This window comes from Hypanus sabinus, chromosome 10 (assembly GCF_030144855.1).
Source record: "Hypanus sabinus isolate sHypSab1 chromosome 10, sHypSab1.hap1, whole genome shotgun sequence".
Classification (NCBI taxonomy): domain Eukaryota; kingdom Metazoa; phylum Chordata; class Chondrichthyes; order Myliobatiformes; family Dasyatidae; genus Hypanus; species Hypanus sabinus.
In genome coordinates this window covers 146,775,715-146,785,024 of record NC_082715.1, presented here as the reverse complement: position 1 = coordinate 146,785,024, position 9,310 = coordinate 146,775,715, and positions in this window count along the sequence as shown.

The following is a 9,310-nucleotide window of genomic DNA, read 5'->3' as shown; positions in this document are numbered from 1 at the left end:
TGAGGTCAAGAGTCCATCTTATCTTACAAAAAATCTGACCAAGAGCTTAAAAACAGCGAAAGGGAAGCTTTATTTGAGCTTGGTGATGGGTTCTTTCAGACTTTTGTATCTTCCTACCGACGAGAGAGGGGAGAAGGGAGAATGTTCGGGGGGTGAATGGGGTCAACAGGCAGCGAATACAGGCAGAACCTACAGAGAGGAGGCTGGTTTTCACGATGTGCTGAGTTGTGTCCACAGCTCTCTGGTGCAGAAGAGTTCTCATACCAAGCCGTGATGCATCCATTTAGGATGCTTTCTGCGCTGCATCGATAAAAATTGTTAAGCTCCATAGGAGCATGCCAATTTTCTTCAGCTGCCCGAGTAAGCTGTACTAGTGAGACAAGCACTGTCGTAAAGCCTTCTGAATCTATAATTAAGACAGAACAGCTGGACGCTTAAAAGAAATTTATGCTTTTAATATTTGAAACGAGTAGGTGGCACTTTTTTCAGAAAGTAACTAAAGCAGCTACTGTTGGGGTTTGTGTGTATAAGGATTTCTGAAACGCGTTCGGTAAAGCCCAAATGAAGCACATGGAATTCTTATAAATCATGAAGCTGGCTAAGTGCGAAGTGGCAATAGGAGGAAGGTAGTGGGCCATATGGTAATACCCTCACAAAATAGCGGCCTTTCTGAGTCTCGTCAAGAAAGATGCTAATAACTAGTGTAACGCAATGAAATCTTACACTGTATTTAAGTTTGCCAGTGACGCGGATATTTGCGAAAGAAGCATAAAATTACAGAGAGGCAAATAGATTCTGAATGGACTACGTTGCAGTAAATGGAGTCGAAATTCAGGGGCGTTATTTCGGATTATTAACGTGCAATTAACATGAAAGATAACAGCCGTCAGTGCAAAATGAAATTTTCTGCGTACAAAGTGTATGTTGGTTGGCGGCACCCGTCGGTCTCGAGAGACCATGGATCTGCGCCTGGAGTTTCCAGGGCGCAGGCCTGGCCAGGTTTGTATGGGAGACCGGCAGTTGCCTTCCCCTCTCCACGCCACCGATGATTTCCATGGGAAGGGCACTAGGCACACCGCACGTGCTTGGCACCGGTGACGTCGCAGAGCAATGTGGTGTTAAGTGCCTTGCTCAAGGAGCAAACACGCTGCCTCAGTTGAGGCTCGAACCAGTGAACTTCAGGTTACTAGTCTGATGCCTTTCCCACTAGGCCTCGCGCCAAACCACAAAGTGTATGAAATGAATCACTAAACGCACTTTCTGGAGGCATATGCATATCCCAACTACGCTCTTACTTAGAGTAAACCGTATGGGCGTTCAGATGTTAGTATTCGCACACGATTTTGTTGCATTCAATAGCACTAGCAGTTAACTCCTTTAGTGCCACTGCCGAATAGTCACAAGGCGGAAGGAACACATCTTCCCTTAAGTTATTTCCAGAACACGGAAAGGAAGGAAAAGGGAAATATTTAGCTCTGTGCTCTGCTTTGATGTTTTTATTTCTTTCACAGACGTCGTCTGATCTGATGGCAATTTCCGAAAGTTTTGATTTGTTATTTAGATTTTCAGCAGCTGCCCTTCTGAACTCTTTGATAACCCATTTTCCTTACCAGAGTGGCATCTTGGTTCAGGCAGCCACAGGGCCTGCAGTATCTACAGAAGTAATATTCGGATTGACGATTGTGATAACAAGATATTTAAAGCTGCGTTTATACACAACTGTGTATTACATTTGTTTGTGTTTGGAATTATTCTGTATTTATGAAATAATGGAATACGTTTGATAATTAAAATGAGAACCAGTATTCAGGAAATTAAACTTGTTTATTGTTTTTAACTTCAACTGATACTTTTAGGCCATCGATACCAATGACTGAATGTGAGACTCTTTGATCCTGTACCATTAAAACTACACAGAAGGAGACAATAGATGAATGTTCACAAAATGCTGGAGGAACTCAGCAAGCCAGGCAGCATCGATGGGAAAGAGTGAACAGTCGAGTTTCGAGCCGAGACCCTTCATCAGGACAGAAGTAAAGCGTTGTAGCTATTGAAATTGCATCGATCATCTGCTGTTACCTTCGTTTTAAAGAGTATATCAACCTGATGTACTTTTGTGTTTGGAAGAATCTACCGAGCGCAAGCAGCCTGTTTATCGTGTAAACCGCCATTTATATCGGCCAGCTTCAGCATCTCGAGTGACTCAGTTCACAGTCTCAAGAGTTTGCATTGGAGTTTGTTTTTTACTTAACACGCTGCGGTACACTTAAAAGCTAGTCAGACCTTTCCCTCTGCAAAGACTGCCTGCTGCCAACTTTGTTTTTGGGCTTTGAGTGATTTGAAGATGCTCGGATTTCCAGCATCTGCATATTTTCTCCTGTTTGGGAAAGAATTGTCGACAGTTCGGGTGAAAAGCCTGCATCGACAATTCTATTCCTCCCACAGATGCTGCTCAACCCGCTAAATTCCTTCAGCATATTGTTTGTTGCTCCTTATCTTCAGTGTCTTGTGTCTCCTGTAGGATCGAAGCTGACTCATTTCCACACTCCAGTGAGGAAGTGAATGAAAACGAAATTCTGAGATCCGCACAGCCTGCTATGGGTAGGGTGGGAGGTACTTCACTGGCATAGTGCATGAAGTTAGATAATAACCGATGCCAGTTTTAATGACCGACGCAGTCGTGGCAAATTTTCCCAACTCACCCTCGAGATTCTCACTAAATGTTGCTGACGATGAGAGTTTGAAGTAAATCACTTTTCGGCCGTACTTGTAACCTGATTTCGTCAGTTTTGTTTCTGAGTAATCATCACAGTCCTTATTTGGAAATGTCCCCCAGCAACTAGGGGTAAGACTACAACCAGGTAAGAAGGAGCTCTGTCAATAACCGGCTAGAGATGGTCTATGAAAACAATATCTGGCTGCACTGTATTGAGATTTCTGCATGTTCGTGTTCTATAGAGACAGCGCTAGGAAAGAATTTTAAAAAGGAGTGTAATCCTCTAGTAAGTTCGTTTTCAGCCAATTTCAACTAATCCCAGTGTTGGCGACGGTGCAGCTGTAAGACTGGACTCGAGTTAATCTTCGGCACGTGAAAAGGGCCGAGGCAGCTGCCGCCTGTCCACGTTCAAACAGTCCCCAGCCGTGCGGTGTAAATGGGTCACACAGCTGGATACATCTGCACAACGCCAGATACACGTACAACACATCAACAATGGTCACCGAAGATTCGGACTTTCACCCGAAGCGGCCCTTTACGGCCGTGTCCTGGTGCAATCACAACTTAAGAGTTGAGTGCCCTCAAAACCGTTTCAACAGTCAGGATCCTGAGCATAATTATTTCGCAGGATCTGAGGTGGGAGAACCATATCCCCGTTATTAACAAAAAGGTTCAACAGAGGATGTACTTCCTGCAGCATTTGGTGAATTTCTATCTTCCCCAGAACATCTGGTACAATTCTACACTGCCATCATACCCTGACATCAGCCATTACTGTTAACCTAAACTCAGTGGTTGGGAAAGTGTTGGAGTCCATTATGAAAGATGAGGTTTTGGGGTACTTGGAAACTAATGATAAAATAAGTCAAAGTCAGCATGGCTTCTGTAAAGGGAAATCAGCGATAGTGGATGACATTTACTTAGATTTTCAGAAGGCACTTAATGAAGTGCCTCACGCGAGGCTGCTTAACAAGATAAAATCATATGGTGTTATAGGAGATATATTGGCATGGATTGAGGAATGGTTGACAGACGGGAGGCAGTGAATGGGAATAAAGGGGGCCTTTTCTGATTGGCTGTCAGTGACTAGTGGTGTTCCTCAGGAGTCAGAATTGGGACCGTTACTTTTCACATTGTTTGTCAACGATTTAGATAGTGGAAATGATGGTTTTCTGGCAAAGTTGGAGGGGTAGGTAATCTGAAGAAGCAATGTGATTTCAGCAGTACTTAGACAAATTGGAAGAAAAGGCAAAAAAGTGGCAGATAGAATATAGTGTTGGGAAATATCTGATTGTGCATTTTGGTTAAAGGAACAATATATGGAGAGAAAACACAAACATCAGAAGTGCAAAGGAACCGAGGAGTCCTTGTGGAAGACACCCAGAAGGTTAATTCACAGGTTAAATCTGAGGTAAAGAAGGCAAATGCAATGTTGGCAGTTATTTCAAGGGGAATAGAATATAAAAACAAGGAGATAATGTTGAAGATTTATAAGACAGGCTACACTTGGAGTTCGGTCAACAGTTTTAAGCCCCTATCTCAGGAAGGATGTATTGTCATTGGTGAGAGTCCAGAGGAGGTTCTGTGAACATATTAGGAGCACCTGGCAGCTTAGGGCCTGTACTCACTGGAAATTAGAAGACTGCATGGGGATCTCATTGAAACATCCGAAATGCTGAAAGGACAAGATAAGGTGGAGTGGAGAGGATATTCCCTCAGGTGGGGGGTATCCAGAGCTAGAGGGCACAGCCTCAAATTTGAGGGGCAACCTTTTAGAACAGAATAAGGAGGAATTTTGTTTCGCCAAAGAGTGGTGAATCTGTAGAATGCTCTGCCATAGATTGTGGTGGAGGCCAGTTCCGTACGTATATTTAAAGTGGAAGCTTATAGATTCCTGATTGTTCAGATATCAAGGGATATGGTGAGAGGGCAGGAGTATGGCGGTGAATAAGATCAGAGATCAGCCATAATGAAATGGTAGAGCAGACTCAATGGCCTAATTCTGCTCCTATGTCTTATGGTCTAACGATTTGGTGCAGCATCCTCTCACAACATACGGAAACAACAGTGACTATCAGATCAGCTGTAAAGGTAATTGGCTGCACACTACCATCACTGCAAGACTTGGCATGTACATTACGTGTCCCAGAAATAATCATTGTGGACGCCACCCACCCTGCAAATTGACTTTTCCAGAAGCTGGAAAAGTGCTGTAGGGCTATTAAAACAAAAACGTCTCACAATTTTAAAAGATTCTTCCCCAAGGCAGTTAATCTGATCAACCACCCCGACCTACTCTGTTACCTCGTCACTGCACTGCACTGTAAACATTTTATACCATTTTTATAATACTGCTTACATTGTAATTCATATTGGTATTTATGCATTAATGCACATTTTCTTTCAAATCTGTACTTTAACCTCTAAGTTTATGTTTTATATACAGTAATCCTTTATTCTTTTAAATGTTGAAAATTGCTGTTCAATGGTCAGTTGTCTAACATTTCAAGAATTTTGGAAGTCATGAATTTCTTTGAATTTTGGCCATATTATCATCCCTGAAAGCAATTTGAAAACAGATCTTGTGTTAGCTTTTATTTTAGGAGAACTCCAGTACAGAGTGAAGATGCCTTACTGTAATTATATGGGCCATCTTCACTGTTGAGTATGGTTTCAGTCTCTTTGTCTATTTGTTATAGGAGAGTACAATTAGGATTAGGAATGCTGGGTTTGGCATCCAAGAATTTATTAAGTAAGAACTCAGCAGGTCATGCAGCATCTATTGAAAGGAATAAAGAGTAAATGCTTCAGGAAAAGATGTAGCGTCTCTGCCCGAAAAGTCAGCTCTTTATTTCTTTCCATAAGCGGTGCCTGATCTCCTGAGTCCCTCCAGGATTTTGTATGTGTTACTCCGAATTTCCAGCATCTGCAGAATATCTTGTATTAAAGATATTGAGTAGACTGTTCCTCGTTTCTATCATGTTTAGAAGAATGAAAGGAAATCTCTTTGAAACTTACAAAGTTCTTCAAGCCTTTTAGGATGGGTGCAGAGAGCATGTTTTCCTTGGGAGAGGAGTCTAGGGTCAGAGCTTACAATTTCAGAATATGGGACAGGCTTTATAGGATTGTAACGGGAGGAAGTTGCATGGTGACTCTTTGGAATTCTCTATCCTAGGGGACTGTGGAGGTTGAGTAATTGAGTTAATTAAAAAAAAGAACTGAAAGATTATGAATATTAAGGTGTCCAAGAGGCATGGAATTAATGTGAGGGAATGTCAGTGGTGAAAGAAGGCTGGCTAGGTTTTGATGAATGGTTACATCAAACTCTAATGATCAAGTGACCTAATGACCTTGGTCATTGGGATCATCATATGACCTGCACAAAAAGGATGGGCTGCACCTGAACCCCAGGGGTCCAATATTCTCGCTGGCTTGTTCATTCGAGCTATTGGGGGGTGTTTAAACTAATGGGAACTGGAGTGAAGGAACTCGGGATAGGATGGACAGTAAAAAGAAGGCAAAGACAGCATGCAGTCAGACTGTCAGAATGGGCAGGCAGATGATAGGACAAATTTGCAGCCGGTAGGGTGAGAATCAGTGTATTAGGGATGTAGAATCAAAAAGGGTAGCAAATACAGTACTTAGAGTGTTATATCTCAACGCACAGAGTGTATGAAATAAAGTGGATGATCTTGTTACACTTTTACAGATTGTCAGGTATGATGTTGAGGCCATCAGTGAATCATGGCTGAAGGATAGTTGTGGTTGGGAGATGAATGTTTAAGGTTACACATTATATGGGGGAGATAGGCAGAGGGGATAGCGTGGCTATGCTGGTAAGGAATGGCATCAAATCATTAAAAAGATGTGACATAGGATTGGAAGGTGGTGAATTCTTGTGGGTTGAGTTAAGAAACTGCATGGATTAAAGGATCCTGATGCCAATTATTTACAGGTCTCCAACAATAGCTGGGATGTGGACTACAGGTTTCAATGGGAAATAGAAAAGGCGTGTCAAAAGGGCAACGTATTGATAGTCATGGGAGATTTCAACATGCAGGTAAATTGGGAAAATCAAGTTGGTAATGGATCTCAAGAGTGTAGATTTGTTGGATACCTACGAGATGGCTTTATAGAGCAGTTTGTCATTGAGGCTGCTAAGGGATCAGGTATACTGGATTAGGTGTTATGTAATGGCCCAGGGGTGATTAGGGAGATTAAAGTAGGATAGTGATCACAATACGATTGAGTTCAACTTGAAATTTGATAGGGAGAATGTAAAGTCCGACATATCAGTATTTCAGTGGAGTAAAAGAAATTACAGTGGTAAGAGGGAGGAGCTGGCCAAAGGAGATGCTGGCAGGGATGTCAGCGGAGCAGCAATTGCTTGAGTTTCTGGGAAAAATGAGGAAGGTAAACGATAGATACATTCCAAAAACAAAGAAATACTCAATGGCAAAATAGTACAACCATGGCTGACAAGGGAAGTCAAAGCTAATGTAAAAGCAAAAGAGTGGGTAAACAACAAAGTAAAAATTAGCAAGAAAATAGAGGATTGGGAAACTTTTAAAAACCTACAGAAAGCAACTAAAAGAATCATTAAGAGGGAAAAGATGAAATATAAAAGCAAGCTAGCAAACAATGGATGAATAGAAAAAGCTTTTTAAAGTATACAGAAAATACAAGAGTGATGAGAGTATGAGAGTGGATATAGGACCACTAGAAGATGTAGTCAGAGAAATAATAACGGGAAAAGGAGGTGGCAGAATAACTAACTGAGTATTTTGCATCAATATTCACTGTGGAAGACACTAGCGATGTGCCAAATGTTGAAGGGTGTGAGGGAGTTAAAATGAATGCAGTTACTATTACAATGGAGAAGGTGCTCAGAAAGCTGGAAGACCTAAAGGTGCATAGGTCACCCAAACCAGATTGACTGCACCCTAGAGTTCTGAAAGAGGCAGTGGTAGAGTTTGTGGAGGCATTAGTAAAGATTTTTCGAGAATCTTTGGACTCTGGCTCAGTTCCAGAGGACTGGAAAACTGCAAATGTCACTCCATTGTTTAAGAAAAGAGGGAGGCAGCAGAAAGGAAATCATAGACCTCAGTGTTTAGGAAGATGTTAGAGTCAATTGCTAAAGATGAGGCTATGGAGTACTTGGTTGCATAGGACAAGGTAGGACAAAGTCAGCATGGTTTCCTTAAGGGAAAATCTTGCTTGCTGAACCCGTTGGAATTATTTATGGAGTAGAATAGATAAAGGGGATGTAGTGGGTGTTCTTAATCTGGATTTTCAGAAGGACTTTGACAAGGTGCTACACATGAGGCTGCTTAACAAGTTAAGAGCTTGTAATATTACAGGAAAGTTACTAACATACAGCATTGGCTGATTGATAGGAGGCAGTGAAAGGGAACTGAAGGATATTTTTTTTGGTTGGCTGCCAATGCCTAGTGTGTTGGGACTGTTTCTTTTTGTGTTGTATATCAATGATTTAGATGATGGAATAGATGGCTTTGTTGCCAAGTTTTCAGATGATACGAGGATTGGTGGAGGGGCTGAAGAAGGACTTAGACAGATTCTGAAAATTGACAAGAAAGTGGCAAATGAAACACAATTTTAGAAAATGCACTTTAGTAGAAGAAATACTCGTGCATGTTATTTTCGAAACGGGGAGAACATCCAGAAATCTGAGAAAAGGGACTTGGGCATCCTCATGCAGACACCTTGCAGATTAACTTGCAGGTTGAGTCGGTGGTAAGGAAGGTAAATGCAATATTAGCATTCATTTCAAATGGTTTCGAATAGAAGAGCGGCGATGTGATGCTAAAGCTTTATAAGGCACTGGCGAGGCCTCATCTTGAGTATTGTGAACAGTTGTGGTCTTCTCACCTAAGAAAAGGTGTGCTGGCAATGGAGAAGGTTCAGAGGAGGTTCACAAGGATGATTTTGTGGATGAAAGGGTAATTTTACGAGGAATGTTTGATAGCTCTGGGTCTGTACTCGCTGGAATTTAGAAGGTTGGAGGGGGGTATCTATTTAAAATGTTTCGAATGTTGAAAGGCCAAGACAGAGTAAATGCAGAAAGGTTGCTTTCCATGGTTGGGGGAGTCACAGATTCAGGATAGAGAGGTGTCTATTTAAATCGAGTTGTGGAGAAATTTCTTTTGCCAGAGAGTAGTGAATTTGGTGGAATTTGTTACCACAGGTTGCTGTGGAGGCCAGGTCGTTGGTGTATTTAAGGCAGAACTTGGTAGGTTCTTGATTGGACATGGCATCAAAGGTTATGGGGAGAACGCAATGGAGTGTGGCTGAGGGGAGGAAAAAAGGATGAGCCATGATTCAATGGCAAAACAGACTCAATGAGTTCTGCTCCTATGTCTTATGATATTATGCTTTTATGAATTTAATTGCAGCTTTAAAAGAGCTGGAGGGAATATTTTTGGGATTAAATATTCAGATGGAAGGCATCAATTCAAAATTGTTTATTTTAAACTGAAAACCTATTCTATAGAATAGCAATATAAGTTTCAACAATTTTCACAAGGAATAAACTGACATAGAAATATACCAAAATAGTATTTTATGATAATTTTG